Here is a 17,846-nt window from a genome sequence, read left to right as displayed (position 1 = left end):
GTTCAATGCTCCTCAGTTTGAGGTTCTCTGATGTTTTTCTCATGGTTAGAGTTACAGGCTTGGGGGAAGAATGCAACAGACAAGTGCCCTTCTTATCACATTGCATACGTGAGTACGTGATAATCAGCCTTACTTGTCTCTGGTGTTAGTCTTGATTAAGCTAATGTTTGCTAGGTTTCCCCACTGCAAAATTACTATTTCTTCCCTCTTCCATACTCTATTCACCAAGCCAGTCATGAAATCTAGCCTACCTTCACCTCCTAGGGGAGACAGCACTTACATATATTATTTAAAATTATTCTGTAAGAAAGCTTGGCCCCATCTCTTCCATTTAGTGATTTATAAAACATTGATTTATATTAGTGTGCATTCACAGATGTTTATTTCATTCTTTGGGTTAGAATCCAATACTACTACATTATTTATTTTATTGCTCAAATTGTTCAAGCTTTGGCCAGCTGGCTTTTTCAGTTGACTCCAGTGTCCCTTTAACATGCCCCATCATTTGTTGTTGTTCTGTTTCATTCTGCTCCCTTTGTTTCTTTGAGCACTTCATTATTTTTGGCAAGATTCTCCAGGCTTATCTTGTACTTTCACCACCCCAAATCTAGAAACAGCCATTTCTCAAGAGTCTTGGTTCCTTTTATTGGAGAATGGTATTTAGAAACCAAGATCTGAACACTATAATGTTGTGTTCTTTTTACTTTTAAAGTGTCGTGTGCATCCCAATGTTCATGGCAGCATTATTTACAATAGAAAATATATGGAAACAACCTAAATGTCCATCAAAAGAAGAGTGAGGAATGGGTAAAGAAAATGTGGTACATATATACAATGGAATATTACTCAGCCATAAAAAGGAACAAAATTGTGCAATTTGCAGACACGTGGATAGACCTAGAGACTGTCATACAGAGTGAAGTAAGTCAGAAAGAGAAAAACAAATATTGTATGATATCGCTGATATGTGGAATCTAGAAAAACGATACAGATGAACTTATCTGCAAAGCAGAAATAGAAACACAGACGTAGAGAATGGACATGTGGATATGGGGGGGGAAGGGAGAGTGAGATGAATTGGGAGATTGGGATTGAAATATATACACTAGTATGTATAAAATAGATAGCTAATGAGAACCTACTGTATAGCACAGGGAACTCTACTCAGTGCTCTGTGGTGACCTAAATGGCAAGGAAATCTAAAATAGGGGATGTATGTATGGCTGATTCACTTTGCTGTACAGCAGAAACTAACACAACATTGTAAAACTTCAATAAAAATTAATTAAAAATTAATAAAGGCAGCTACAGCAGCTAAAACATAAAAAATAAAACAAAGGAATGTATATGGCAAAACAGAAACAGACTCATAGATACAGGGAACAAACTAGCAGTTACCAGAGAGGAGAGGAGTGGGGGGAGGGGCAAGATAGGTGAAAGAGATTAAGAGGTAAAAATGACTAGGTATAAAATAAAAAGTTGCAAGGATGTGATGTACAGCATAGGGAATATAGCCAATATTTTATAATAATTTTATATGGAGTATAATCTATAAAAATATTGAATCACTAGGTTGTACACCTGAAACTAACAATATTTTAAGTCAAGTATACTACAATAGAAAAAAAATAAAAGTTTTTTGTTTTACTCTTTAAAAAATTGTGGTTTACCATTGTAACCATTGTTATGTGTACAGATCAGTGTCATTAAGTACATTTACATTTTTGGGCAACGATAACCACCATCCATCCACAGAACTCTTTTCATCTCACAAAAATGAGACTCTGTGCCCATTAAACAATAACTCCTTATTATCCCCTTCCTCCCAACCTCTGATAACCCTTTTAATTTCTGTCTCTGTGAAACTACTGTAGGTCCCTCATATAAGTGAAATCATACCATATTTGTCCTTTTATGACTGACTTATTTCAATTAATATCCTCAAGGTTTATCCATGTTGTAGCATGTGTCATAATTTCCTTCCTTTTCAAGGCTGAATAACATTCCACTATATTATATACCACATTTTGTATACCCATTCATCTGTTAATAAGACAGTTGGGTTGTTTGCAGTCCTTGGCTATTGTGAATAATGCTGCTATAAACGTGGGTGGACAAATGTCTGAGTCTCTGCTTTCAGTTCTTTGGGTTATATACCTAGAAGTGGAATTGCTACATCATATGGTGATCCTATGGTTTTTTGGGGTTTTGAGGAACTTCTACACTATGTTTCACAGCAGGTGCACCATTTTACATTCCCATCAATGGGGCCCAAGGGATCCAATTTCCCCACATCCTAACCATCAACTCCAAAATCATAGAATGGACAACACCAAGAGGGAACCCTAATGTCTGTACTATAGGTGTTGATGATGTGTCAATGTAGGTTCATCAGTTGTAACAAATGTACCACATGGGGGTTTGTTGATAACGCGGGAAGCTATGTGTGTGTGGCACCCGAGGGTATGTGGGATATCTCTGTACTTTTCTCTCGATTTTAATGTGAACCTAAAACTTCTCTAAAGAAAACGAAGTCTTTAAAAAAGATTTTAAAAAGTAAACAGAATATTTCTCAACATTTCTCTATGGCCTTAGTGAGTCCATTGAATGATAAGTTGAACTTAGCCTGTAGGGATGGGCAAGCAATTGCACTGAGACAGCGTCAGCTGAAAGAATTAAGATATTTATTTTTAACAGCTTCAAATGAAACAAAGTTTATTTGACTTATCTCTAGAAACCATTAATATTTATTCCCTCATGGTACTTATTCCTTAGCTCTACCTACAAATGAAATAGAAGTTTGAGGTTCATTTATTAAATCTATGGCAAGCTATTTGCCATGAAAATGCTATCTAAGCAATCACTAGAGGTATTTAATACAACTTTTAAAATAACTGGTAAGAGAATAAGCTGACAACTTAGCAAAGAATGCTGGGAGGTGAACAAACTTTTTGACACACTACTCCTTTTCTTTGACAAACTCAGTGAGGCTAAATTTGTGAGGATAAAAACGCTTTTAAATTGGCTGATTTAACAACGGCTTCTCACTAGAGAAAAATCTTTTCGGTCTGATGAGGCTAAAGCAATCTAAATGGAAATATTGGTTCCCACAGACTTCTATTGGCTTTGATGATAAAACCTTTTGCCTCATCTGTTGCCTTTTGATCTAGTTGAAAAAGGATGCTGGGAGAGGCTCGGACCAGGCTCCTTCAATGACCAGCTGCTGATACAGCTGTGGCTTGTTAAGGCCACGGGACAAGAAAAAGTTCCAGCATGTTTCCTGTTTTATCACATTCTTAAGTTAACATTATATTACTGCGGAAAAGTGATATCCACACAGATGCAGAAATATGGTATGTACTGAAGGCCAAATGGATTGTAAAAATGAGGATCCAGCTACATATTTCAAGAAATTATTAAGATGTAAAAGCTTATCAATAGCACCTTTATTCCAACTTAGCAATTTGAAACAAAGATCTGCTTTTATATAGTTTACTTGTCTAAGATTGATGGGGAGAGAGTTTTAAGTCTCTGGAGAAACGCACATTCTGGTCTCAAGTATCCAGATGGATTTGCATCCTAGATCCAACCTCACAGGCCTTAAGGAATGCTGCAGAAGGCCTCCAGCTGATAGGAGGGATCTTGACTATGACTCTCACCGCTTTCCATTAAGGAAATGCGAAGCAACTCACTTTTTACAAGGTGTTAACTAAGCTTGGCTGAGCAGCCCAACTGAAAAATCAAACATGCCCAAACACTTCATGTTTATTAAAACAAACTCCATTAACGTGCTTGGCTTCCCTTTTCATAAAATTGCAGATGATTTACTGCATATCTTAGTGCAGTCCAATTTTCCTGTAAAATGCATGTTCTGTATTATGTTTGGCACATTTTAGGCGATCAATGTGTAATTGCTGAATTGAATTAGAATTGATTTGTTTTCCATGAAAATTATAATGGAGGATTTTATAGAACCAGTGACTATCCAACTGGCATAAAAGAGAGTATTTATACAAGCTATAAGTACTGGTATGCACTCCTAAAAGGAAGTTAAACTTTTTAATATCACAGTGTTCATCCTTCCAAAGTTGGACTTAAAAGGAAGAAGACCAAATTCTCTAACAACATGCTCCATCAAGTTGGGCCTCATTACAACAAGTCACTTCAGAGTAATTTAAGTGTCTCCAATCCCTATATACCTGATTATTTAAATCATTCTAGTAAACCCACTTCGAGGACTTTCTAAATTTCTTAAAATATTTCCAGGATAATATCTATTTCTCTTTATCCACTTAAAAAAAAAAGATATTCAATAATAAAGCAAGAATATATAGCAATCATCTCTGTACCCATCCACAGCAATAAAATATACAAAGAGAGTTGAAGCCCTCTGTTTACCCATCCCTGATCACATTACCTGCCCTTCCCGCTCAGAAAGAACAATTTATTCAAGTCTTAATTCAAATTTGCTCACAGACCTGTGGCCTGGGAGCAGGAAAACACTGTAATAGGTTCATAGTGGAAATTAGTTTCACTTTTAATTTTCTGCAAAGCACAAACTTAAGTAAGGTTGTGATGATTTCACATATTCTTCAGAAGGCATTGGTCCTCTCCACCCTATTGCAGAGATATAAGTAAGATATTACTAAACTTACTAAAGTGTTGGCCAAGAAGAGATGGACATTGTAGAGGCTTCAAAAACCCATGCTTTGGGCTTCCCTGGTGGTGCAGTGGTTGAGAGTCCACCTGACGATGCAGGGGACATGGGTTCGTGCCCCGGTCCGGGAAGATCCCACATGTCGCGGAGCGGCTGGGCCCGTGAGCCATGGCCGCTGAGCCTGTGCGTCCGGAGTCTGTGCTCCGCAACGGGAGAGACCACAACAGTGAGAGGCCCGCGTACTGCAAAACAAACAAACAAACAAACAAAACAAAAAAAAAAAACAAAAAAATCATGCTTTTTTGATTGTGTAAGCAATTTAGTCCCCTCCCTTGCACAGGCAGGTCATTGGCATTCTCTCCGCATGGCCAAAGGTACGTTTCTGCCCTTTTCTAACTCTCTACGTTGTCCTAAAGAGGAGAACAGATCAAGAATGATGAGATCCGCAACTGTCCAGCCACTTCTCTAGAGCTGTGGTCTGTTCCCAAGTGGGGTGTTCACACCCAGGACAGGGCAAGAGGAGCCATTAGCTTGTGGACAAATTCCATTTGAATTGCTATTTAAATTGATTTTTATCTAAAGCTAAGAAGAAGTAGATTAAATATCAATAGAAGTACATGTATAACTTATGAATATAGGGGAGGCATGCTCACAATTTTTTAAAACTCATAACAGTTTTTAATCAAAAAATGTTGGAGACCACCGCTCCAAACAACTCACGTTTACTATCTGTGTGACCTAAGAAAAAAATAGCTTCAAGACATATTATGTGATTTAAATCACACTCAGGTACTATTTATGTACCAATATATTTGGCTGGTTAAAATAAATTATGTTCCTCTACACCTATGTAAAGTGATATACTTCCTTGAATTTTCAGTTCAGCTAAGCAAATAGTATTAAACTTGCCTGATTCATCACCTGTACACTCTAGGTCTTGCAATAGGTTTAAAACACTGTTTTACCCTCAGTGCCAAAATCCACATGGAAGGACTAACTGTACAATACACTTTCAGTCCTAAAGGCTGTTTGTTTGTTTGTCTGTTTTTGAGAATCAGAATCTAGAAGAATTTTTCAGTTAAGGATAGTCAAACTAAAATTAAGAGTTATATAGTCTTCAAATATTTATGGAGCACCTACTATGATACACTGAAGATACAAAGGTTAATAAATATTTATTTAGTGTTTGCTTGTTTCAAGCGTTAAGTAATGAGGATTAAGTGATGAACAAAGTAGAATTGATGATTCCTGTCTTCATGGAGTTTACAAGCTATTGGAAAAAAGATACAAACTGAAATAAAATGGAGAAAGTTGTAAGCAAGATATGAACAAAGCCTTGTAGATGGTTTCTCCATGACTACCCTTCTCTACTTCTTTCAGATTTCCTCTTCTTTGGCCACTGTTCCAAAAAAACAGATCGCTCGTCTTGTTCTCATTTGCTCATATCTTGGGAGTCCCTAAGTATTCCTGACCTTGACTTCCCACCTCATACTCCTCTATGTATTTTACCTGACCAACCTCATTTAGGTGACAACAGGTTATAATGAGTTTAACTTGACTGATCCTGGCTCTTCTGAAGTTCTTCCCTGGAAATATAATGGTGTAACCCAACAGAAATGAGATATCCACAGAAAGTCCTGAGAAAGGGAGGCCAGGAGCAGGTGAAGGGTTTTTATGAGGGAGGCTTTTGAGGGAGGCATAAATCATTTCATAGAGGGCAGCCAACTCTAAAAGTTGCATGTAGGAAACCCTGTGGGTCCCACTCCCATTGGATATTTCCTTTGTCTTGAATGATTCTTAAATTATTCTAAATAATAATCATTTTAAACTCATGTATTAGTTCTCTTAGATTGGGAGCCTCATTTCACAGTCACGGCGACTTCCTTTGGATTTTTCAAGCTTGCCTTCTTCCCATGCAGCGCAAGACTCAATACTAAGCAAAGACTTACTCCTCCCAGGAACAGTTATTGGACGCTACCTCAAACAAGCCCTGGTGACAGTAATGTGGAGGACACAAAGATGTGTGCACAAAGCCATAACATGTCATTTTGACCAAGGGAACAAGGATTAGGTTATCTCCCTCTTACAAACACTTGGAAATGTTGTGAGCATTTGATACTTGAAAAATGACTTTTAGATATTGCTTGCAGCCACATATCACACAGCATTGACAAATATATTGTGTCAATATAATATTATTATGTTTCCATTCCACGTCATCAGTTACAGCCTTACCTGTGTTACGCAGCCTCCATTTCAAAGCCTTTAGGAGACTCTACGGTGGGTAGTGATTTAAGAAGAGATGAGAATAGTTGCACATTTCCTAGAGTCGTGGGTCTATTTTGTGGGAATGGTGATGATCACGATCATGATGATAATGATAAGGTCCCCAGCTGTCGGTTGAAATTCCTTTCTGGGAAACAGCTGGAGATTCATTCTCTGAAGATCGCATCTGGCTTGATTTGCCAGCACTCAAATCCCATTGATCTGGTTCTGTTCTAGCCCTCTGTACTCACAGTTCAAAGAGCAGGGAGGCCTGTAAAGAAATTACTGCCATATTGTTCAATCGGCCACAGTGAGCAATATATACGATTATAATTAGGAACACATTAAGGGAAGCAGCTCAGTGGAGATAAGCTGCTTGACTGCATACGCTTTTTGATGAGGGCTTAGCGCCAATCCGAGAAGAAAAAGATTAAATGTTTGTTACCAATCCTTTTGAACTTGTGGCAGAACATGTGGTAAAGCATTTTTGATTCAAATTAAAAGCATCCTAGGATAAAAATAACCCTGTTCTCCCAGGCCTTTCCAAGTGAAACCATTTGGAGGCTGATTTATTGTATAGCCCTTAACCCCTTTCCACCAGCATGATTAACGTAAGCATTTCTGAATCCCATGTAAGCCTGGACAGGTATTTGTCTTGTTACACATCTGTGGAACAAATGGCAATACAAATTAGACACTCAACAGATGCAAGTTTTCGAAGGCCAGGCAAATTTAATTTGACTGTGCATGTAAATAAAAAGTTCATTGAGCACCGAGGTCAGGGATGTGGGTTACAGGTAGAGAGCATGGTTGCTTCAAATGTCACCAAAAGGCCAGCAATTCAGAAACTCTGAAGAAGGGGCTTCCTAAACCAAGCAGAGAAAATACAGGCGGCTGTGGCAGGTCCAGAGAGCCAAGCCTGGGGAAGGCTGGAAAAGAAAAGGTCTGGGTTGACCACATCAGCAAGAAAGGCTTTCCATGGTCATTGGGAAGAAAAAAAAGACCAGATGACCATGTCAAATATTCTAAGCTTCCATGTCGTGAAGTATGGTTTAGTGATGTCCTCTGGGAGTGGAGAACAGAAAGTTTATTCCAGATTCAGCCTCTTACTTCTTCTGTGGCCTTGGGCAAGTCTCTTAACCTCTCTGTGCCTGTTAATCTGTAAAACTGGGACACTGGTTTTTACCCACTGCCAGGAATCTAAGCGTCCTGAACGTCCTTCTGAAGTGATTGCTGACCTACTGAAAATGACAGTATATATTTTTCACGAGTCTGAAAAGTTTGTAACCGCATGACATTATCTGCCAAAGGAATACTTTAAGTTGGTTTTAATTATATCATGTGTTATTTTAATGTCTATAAATAGTTAAGTCCCTAGAGGTGAAGAAAAACGCAATTACAATATTTTCTCACATTCTCTCACCCAATTTCCACGCCACCCAACACACACACATTTCCTCTTCCCATTGCAAATTCTGAGGACTTTTCCCTATATAATTTCCTCCCTGGTTAGGTGGATGTCGTCAATAGCAGTAATGCTAAACTTCTGAAAGCTGTACAAATCAATAGGTAATACCACAAGCAAACTTTTTAGCACTTTAGTTATCAAACTCTATCAAGATGTCCATATTCTATTGTCTAAAGTAGCCTTCTCCAAATTCCCAGGGATGTTCATAGGTGTTTTTTGTACAAAGCTCTTTGATCATATCATTTTGGAACATATTTGGTTAAATCCAGTAATATGACTTTCTTGAATATGATAATATGCATTGTGAAATTCTAAGAGAGGAAAAAGTACGAAATGCTTTCCTAATTTTTTTGGATCGCTTTACCATTGAATTCTCTCAGACTTACTGTTCTGACAAAAACAACCGGGGAAATACTAATCTAAAGGGTTTTGTTAGGCTTTCGCTGTTTGAGAAAGGTGAATGAAAGTGGGGCTTTTTAAACAACAGGAAGTTATTTCCCAATCCAGACGAGATTGATTGAGTGAAGATTTACCTTTAGAAAGGAGATTAAGGCAAATGGACAGGTATTCTTTTATACTCTTGCTTCCACCAGGAAGATAATGTTGCTATTACAGTGGACCTTTGAACAACTCGAGTTTGAACTGCATGGGTCCACTTATATGCAGATTTTTTCCAATAAATACATACTATAGTACAATCCACAGTTGGCTGAATTCACAAATGCAGACCCTCCAATGTGAAGGGAGGACTGTAAAGTTATACTCAAATTTTTTTTCTCTTATGATCCCTTTATTATTAAATGGTGTCTTTTTCTTTTTTTAGTTTATTTTTTATTGAAGTATAATTGAATTACAATGTGTTAATTACTACTGGACAGCAAAGTGACTCAGTTATACATATATATACATTAGTTTTCATATTCTTTTCCATTATGGTTTATCCCAGGATATTGAATATAGTTCCCTGTGCTATACAGTAGAACCTTGTTGTTTATCCATTCTATATATACCAGTTTGCATCTGTTAATCCCAAATTCCCAATCCAACCCTCTCCCACCCCATCTCCCTTGGCAATCACCAGTCTATTCTGTGTGTCCCTGATTCTGTTTCTGTTTCATAGATAGGTTCATTTGTGTCATATTTTAGATTCCACATATAAGTGATATCATATAGTATTTGTCTTTCTCTTTCTGACTTACTTCACTTAGTATGATAATTTCTAGTTGCATCCATGTTGCTGCAAATGGCATTATTTCATTCTTTTTCATGGCTGAGTAATATTCCATTGTATATATGTACCACATCTTCTTTATCCATTCATCTGTTGATGCACATTTAGATTGTTTCCACGTCTTGGCTATTGCGAATAGTCCTGCTATGAACATACAGGTGCATATATCTTTTTGAATTAGTTTCGTCTGGATATATGCCCAGGAGTGGGATTGCTGGGTCATATGGTAATTCTATTTTTAGTTTTATGCATACTTGAATTTTTGACTGCAGGGCTTAACCCCCATTGTTCAAGGGTCAACTGTACCCTTGTGCTTTGTTTGCTTTGGTTCTTTGCCATAGGAATAATAATAATAAAAATATTTGGAGCAACCTAACTCTATTATAAATCAGTGCCAATTACTAGGGGGTCAAACAAACCAAACCTGTACTTGTTGATAGTTTTATAAATAACTATGTTATGTTTAAATGATCCTTATTGTTCTTTGAAATGCCAATTAGTCAGGAAACTCTTGCTGCTTTATAGCCATTAGTCAAGGAAAGTGGGACTTATGACTCCACAGGCATGTGAGACTTCACAGGCATGTGAGAGTAACTAATTGCCTCACTCCTAAATGGCAAAGTTAAAAGGGAGCCAGGGACATCTTTCAGGTAAAAGTAGTATGAATGAAAATGAAAATCCATTAACAACTTTTACAGCCGATAGCTAGGTAACCACAGTGCCCTTCCTGTGAGTACCTTTAGTCATGTGTTTTTCGGGTCAGCCTTCCCCATTAAACTCTGAGTTCCTTGAGGTCAGAGACAACATCTTATTCACGTCCTTTTTCCTGGAATATTCCGTAGTGTTTGAGTCATAGTAGGCACCTGTCACACATTTACTGAATTGAACTGACATCAAGTGATTTGGAACAAGAATATTTACAAAAATATCTTTCAATACAATACTTAGAGTACCGAGGTTGAATCTTATTTTCAAAATGAAGTTGAGAAATTTTATATTTACCTGGGTATTTCTAGCCAGAATATACAGCTCATTTGTGGCTAAAAAAGATGACATAAAAACATAAAGACCTTATAATATCTATTCTGTGTCATAGCGACCACGCTCAAATGCAATGTTCACCTACTTGATTTTTTTTTTGATGATATGAGGAACATTACTGATACCCCAGGTAAATTTCACCATTTGATTATAACCTAATGAGGTGATTTTGAATCATGACTTTTCTACCTGTCATGGAATTATTCCTCAGTGCTCTGTGTCACCTGAGTATGTGATAACCCTGTCCTCAATGTTATCACCCAAGACTTTGATAAAAATTTTAAATCCATGGCCAAGGGAAGAATTCAGTAGTAAGAAAATAATTTCATTTAAGTAATCAACAGCACTGGAATGTGGGCTTTTCATCTGCAGTTATGTTTTCATCTAGCCTGCCTTTCTTTGATATATGCAAGGATATTCCAACACTGTCAAATCATTGCTGACAAAGATACAGTTTGAGTATACTGTCATTGTAAATCTGTTACTATGACACTAGTCTCAGAGCTGACACCAATTGCACAACTGAGCTTAAACAATCATGAAGACTTACATGGTCAAAACTCATGAACAGAAAGAACGATGCCATCCAACTCGTGTGGAGCACAACACATACCTTCACACCCCTGTCTTCACTGACAATAACATGGTCACTGCCATTGTGCTCATAGTCATGAAACGTGGCCAGTGACAGGGCTCCCTCATACTTCCTTGCCCTTGGGCTGTTTGTGATGTTAATCCTCTTCTTTACATTTGCGTGTTGTAATGCCTTCCTTTTCCTCTGAATGTCAGGTAATTGTCACAGAATGCCTTTAATTGATGGCTTTTGCATTTTGAGAGCAGCCCCTTGAGATATTTTACTATTTAGTGCAATCTATACTAGAAATTCCAGGAGTTACCATCAGGCAGAGTGTGTTGCCAGACTACAAATTAAGGGATACATTTTCTATCAGTTTTAAGAAGCTAAAAACAACAGCAAGAACAACATATCAAAGAATTAAATGAGAGAATTCCAGTACATATGGGAATTTGATAAAGACAAAGTAGTAGTTTAATTCATTGGGAAAAGAATGGATTATTTAATCACTAGCAATGACACAGAGAAAGAAAATCAATCTAGCAGCATTTAATTCAGATGGACTAAAGACAATAGTAAATAATACATTGATTAAAAAAAATACTTAAAGAAGATCTAGAAGACCTCATGTGCAATTTTAAGCAACACAGGAAACAAAAGTTAAGAGAAAAGATGGACATGCTGTATTTTAGAAAAACTAAATTGGCAGAGGGTATCAGAGTTAAAGGACCAACCTAGAATAGAAAAAAATAGTTTTCAATCAAATAATAAAGGGCAAATACATAATGTTCACTGTGATAGATAGATAGGCAGATAACAAGTAGGTAGATATTACCAATAAAAGAAAAAAGAACTACTGAGTTATACGAATGAGATAATTGTAGACAGCTCATGGAAGAGCAAATCCAGATGAAAAGATGGTCAATTTCACTAACAGTCAGGGATGGGACAAAAATGGATCACTTTATCAATTTGCCCTCAAACTAGCAGAAGTTAGAAATAAGAACACTTTTTACAGATTTGGATAAAAGGAAACAATACGATTTGAATTAAAAAAAGGGAACCCCTCCCACAGTGTTGGAAACATGAAGTGTCGCAGTCTCTTTTAGAAAGCAATGTGCAACATCTATAAAGTTAAAAATACTCTTCAATCCAAAATTCCTTCTCTGGTCATCCTATAGAAAAAAAATATATATATATACACACACACACACACACACACACACACACATATACTACATAAGGATTTCATGCAACATTGTTTGAATACATTTTACTTAGGATTGTTTCAAGTGATAAAAAGAAAACTAAGTGGAAACAAATGAAAGTCTGCTTATAAGTGAATGGTTGAATCCATGTGGTATAACCCTATCGTGGAATATTATGCAGCCACTAGAGATAAGAAAATAAAAGTAACCATTTGATAGGGTACAAGTATTTTCATGTGGTATTGGTAAGTAAGCAAGTAAACTGCAGAAAAGTTCTATGATACAATCTTTTGATAAAAAATATCCCCATTATGCATATGCATGGGTGTGTGTATATATATATGTATGTATATATTACATATATATTTATGTGTGCATGTATGTATATCTGTATATATATATTTGCAGTTACCTAGACACGGTAAGATATATAAAAGATGAATGAATATAATGTTTTTATGGGTCACTGGATGGGAGAGAAGAGGAATGTGAGAAGAGAGAAAAGGGATCACAAGTAAAAAAGTATAAGAAAAAAGTTCTACACTAAAAACCTCTAGCTTATATACAGCTATACACATATATAACATGTTTATACATTATGCAAAATAATGCACAGGTATTTAAAGGTATGTTTGAATGAAAAGGGGTGTGTGAACAAGTCGAAATTCTCCTTCTAACTAGTTGAAACTACTAAAATTACAAACTAAATGAATCAATTTCTGACACTAAGAGCACCTATGTCAGCTCTCCTTATTCACTGCTTTAGAAACTGCCAAATGCTTTCCCATGAACTGTCTCACATAAAACTCACAACCCTGCCTATGATTCAATATAAGGATGAAAAACAGCAAAAATCACTGTCATATGCAACTGGTATCCAATTTTGCAAATTTAGATTAAGAAATTGATATGCTTTCAGGTCAGATTTTAAAGTCCAAAGTTTAAATTATAAACTTTTATTCAAACTTCCCTGCCATCTTATAAGGCCACAAAATTGAAACGATACTAAAAGCAAACTATAGAGAAGAACGCTTAGAGGTAAAAGGCTGTGCCTGAGAATTTCAGTATTCTACGAATGAAGCTAAAAGCACTAACATTCTTGTAAAAAGCCCCAGCTAAACTGGGAATGAAGACGCACAGCTTCTAATCTCGGTTTTGCTGAGAACTTGCAATGTGACTTTGAGTAAATCACTTGACCTTTCTGAGCTTCTGATTCCCTGTAGGTAATCATCCTGGTCTTATCTCACTCATTGTTTCAAAAATAAAATGAGATGGAGAAATTATGTGAAAGCACTTTGAATGGTAAAATGTGGCATATTATTATTCAAACAAGGCATTATCCTCTCAAACCTACTTAGAGGGGGTTGTAAATGAAATACTGCATATTAATGTGATCCTGGGCTTCAGAAAACTTGGCTTCTCTGGGCACCATTACAGTCTCGGCTCTTTTTCAGCTCAGCATAAATTATGTGCTCCAAACAAGTCTTCAATACCCCTCGGAAGCCTGAGAGGCGAGTGTGAGGCTGCTTAGTGCCCCCAAAATAGGTACCACTAAAGAGAAAGGAAGAGCATTTAAGAAAACAGTGAACGGGCTCTGCCTGCCAAGTCTTTGCTGGAGCTGCAGTTTCTCATGTGCACGGGTGTTGAGAATAAAGGAAGCATGTCTAAAAACCCAAGTCTAGGCAGGAATTTTCCTACCCTCTGGGTATTTTACGGAGTTACTATAATAGATGCATGTCCGTGCGTAAGTGTGAATATACACAAACATGACATTACAAAAGCAGATGGCTTTGCCACGTTACACACCCAATTCATGAAAAGGCATCAGTTCCACAAACCTTATTTGCTATTGTAATTGGGTCCTTTTGCAAGCTTGTTTTGTGTGGTTTTGACCCGAGTCATTTCCCCATTCTGCAGCATTCTAGGCATTCACAAAGTGCTTTTTTTCCCCACAGCTCTAGGTGTAGGTGACATCTCAAAAGTAATTATTTTCCTACTTACAAATCTCAGAAACGCCTGAACGGTTTGTTGTTGTTGTTTTAAATATGAGAGCTTTGGAATGAGGCAAGACTTGGAAAGATTTGGTCATAGATTTTCTCAATCTGGGGACCCTGACTCAGTCAGGGAATTCTCAGTGCCATTTTACTAAAAGCACCAAATCCACTCATTACCTGTGAGGTTTCAGAGGATGTGAGATCTCTAAAACAAGGTTTCACTTCTGCATGCCTCCTTCCTGATTGCCAGAGCCCTTGAGGCTGTCATTCTTTACTCCACAGGGCTCCTGATCGCCCTTATCACTGCCAAGAAAGAGTTTTTCTCCACGCAACAGCTTAGTGGTAAATGGTCTGAGAGATTCGAACTGACATCCCAGATCAAACACTTATGTGACATTGAGTAAGTTTCTTAACCTCTCTAATCCTATTTCTTCATCTGGCAAATGAACATAATAGGTTCTAACTAAAAGGATGGTGGTGAGGATTAAATGAGATGGTGGCTGCAAAGGGCTTCGGATAATACTGGGAACATATAAGTACTCAACCAATGGCAGCCAGTAGTTACAACAAAATAGTAGCAATCACAGGCATTCTCACTACTGCTGCAGTAAGAAAAGTACACAGTTTACGGAGGGGCCTACGCCCTTTAAAAGAGAGAGAGAAAAAAAAAAAGGAGTATATTCTCTAAACTTAAAGGGAGACGAGCTATACACATCAATTAGGAAGAATGTAACTACGCAGATGGCTTTCCTGTCCATAAATCACTGGTCAAGCTACATAAAATATGTTCAAGGAAAGCAGGAAGACGGAATCTGCACTCTCTTGGGTGACTCCTGAACAGCGCCATGACACAGCAAGAAAGGAAAAATAAACCTTAAACACTTAGTACACTTGAGGTATTTTCATATGTAGCTTAAGACATACACGACATTACAAAACACTATAGATCATATGTGTGCTGAGAATTACCAGCTCTAGGTGGTAACCAGTCTCCCTGCCCTTCGTATGACAGCTTCGTATGAAACAATGTCTTTGGTTTCCGTCTTGTCTTTTAAAGAAGAGATCAAGCTTATCTGTGTGGATCCTGAGGACGCAGCGGTAACACAGCTCTGTGGGCACAGCTTGGGGTGGGAGCAGCCCTGATTTGTAGCATTTGTCAATTTCCATGGTATAAATACTCCCACCATGAGACTTCACTGAGAGCAAACTTGAGAAGCCTTACCAGTACAAGCGGCTCCTCTGTGCCACTGTGTAAGCGAAACTAGCCCTGGGGGCAGATGTGATTAAAAGGAAGATTTGGGCTCTCTGGATTTCTCTAGTCAATCTCACTCTAAAATTGTTGGATTCTATTTTTCTCTTCAGGCTGACTTACTTCCATTCCCTTCATTTGTCCCACTGATCTTACCTACTTGTCCTTGGTCCCTCCTATTGTGCTGCTAAGAATCTTGAGGAACCTGCATCCTTATGACCATGAAGATAAGGAAAGAGAGGTATACAGAAGTTAGTCATTTAGGGAAATATAGAGACCTGGATTTCTAATAATGCTGTTACAAAATAAGCTTATTTTAATCAAGATTCACTGTAATATGCATCCAGAGTAAACTGCCGATACTCAAGTTCAGGTCCTTACAGTTGCACATGTGGCCTATTTTCAATATGCATTAATGTGGTTTATCACCTTCTCTCTCCACCCGATCCAGTCTGCACATTGCTGCCAGAAATAGCTTCCTGAAATAATACTTGGATCACATTTCCCATTCAAAAGTTCTAGTGGTTTCTCCATCCCTTCAGGAAAAAGTCCAAACTCTTAGCCCTCAAGGCCTTTCAGAGCCAGAACTCCAGTGGCTTCCAGTGCCCACATCTCTCATGGTCTCTTTACACAGCCTACTTGCCATCTTTTCCACACTTGGACTCCTGTCTTCCTTTGTGTAGAGAATGTTTTGATTTATCTTTGGCTGCTAAACTCACACTCTTTCTTCAGTTCTGACTTCAAATTCTCCTTTTTCTGAAACTCTCTTCTGAGTACTCTTTGTGATTTGATCTTTCCTCCTCTAACCTTATTCAGGTGTCTTGTCTTTACTTCCCAAATTGCTCATAATTAACACTGCTTGATGTCAAAGCTATTTGTTTACATAATCTCTGCAAATGGATTACCAACATGGACAGCACCAGGACCATGTCTTTGACTGTTCCCCAGCACTCCCCTGTAGAATTCTCTGTGATGATGTAGATGTTTTTATCCACACTGTTCAGTATGGTTGCTACTAGCCACATGTGGCTATCAAGCACATGAAATGAGCTTTCATGACTGAGGAACTGAACTTTAATTTTATTTATTTCAATTTATTAAAATTTAAATTTAAATAGTCACATTTGACTAGTAGCTGCATATCGGACAGCATGGTTAGACCCTTCACAGGACATAGCACAACTGTCTTCTACTTTGCAGCTATCCAACAACTATTTGTTGACAGAATCAGTGAAGTTTCCTTATAACATAACCCCAAAACTGGCTTCTAGCTCATCCTTAGTTTCTAACTCATTCTTTCTACAGCCTGTGGCCACATCCCAATCTCCCAAAACCCTTCTGGTGACCTTGCTGACAATAGTCGCTGGATGGAATTTAAATGTTCGCTAGAACACAGTCTGTTTCCAGCCCTCTAATCAGAGGTGAGTGCTGAGCTTGCTGGAATGGAGCATTTGAAAGCAAAACTATTTTTTTCCCCAGGCTCACCTTCGCTCTTAAGGGCCAGTGTACCAAAGCCTGCGTGTCTTAAAGTCTACACTGAGACTTTCTAGAAATTGTCCTACCACTTTGGGTCATTTCTGCCATGCTACTTAAACTCAGTAAAAGTCTACATTTCAATTTCTCATAGCTGAAACATGGTTAACTCTGGGTAAAATATATATATATATATATATATGTAATAGTTTAATTTGCAGCAAATATTCTCATGTATTTTTGTGCATTCACTTGCACAAATGGGAAAACAGTTCATTTGTAATTTAAGGACTTTAAAATAATATAAACACTCTGTTTCAGCAATGTTGAAGAAAAACTAGAAAATTGCTCCTCTCAAACAACTTGGGAAATGCTAAACTTCATTGAGTAATAACGCCAAAGAGAATTTTAAAGCACAATGGAACTTAGACCTCAATGAGCCCAATGCACCCACTCTACACTCAACAAATATAATCATGGTCATTTAGAATTGTTTTCGGGCTTCCCTGGTGGCGCAGTGGTTGAGAGTCCGCCTGCCAATGCAGGGGACACGGGTTCGTGCCCCGGTCCGGGAAGATCCCACATGCCGCGGAGCACTTGGGCCCGTGAGCCATCCATGACGGCTGGGCCTGCGCATCCGGAGCCTGTGCTCCGCAACGGGAGAAGCCACAACAGTGAGAGGCCCG

Source organism: Lipotes vexillifer, unplaced genomic scaffold (genome assembly GCF_000442215.2).
Source record: "Lipotes vexillifer unplaced genomic scaffold, Lipotes_vexillifer_v1.1 scaffold19, whole genome shotgun sequence".
NCBI classification, from domain to species: domain Eukaryota; kingdom Metazoa; phylum Chordata; class Mammalia; order Artiodactyla; family Lipotidae; genus Lipotes; species Lipotes vexillifer.
The sequence above is the reverse complement of the archived record's forward strand: the minus strand, read 5'-3'. Positions refer to the sequence as shown.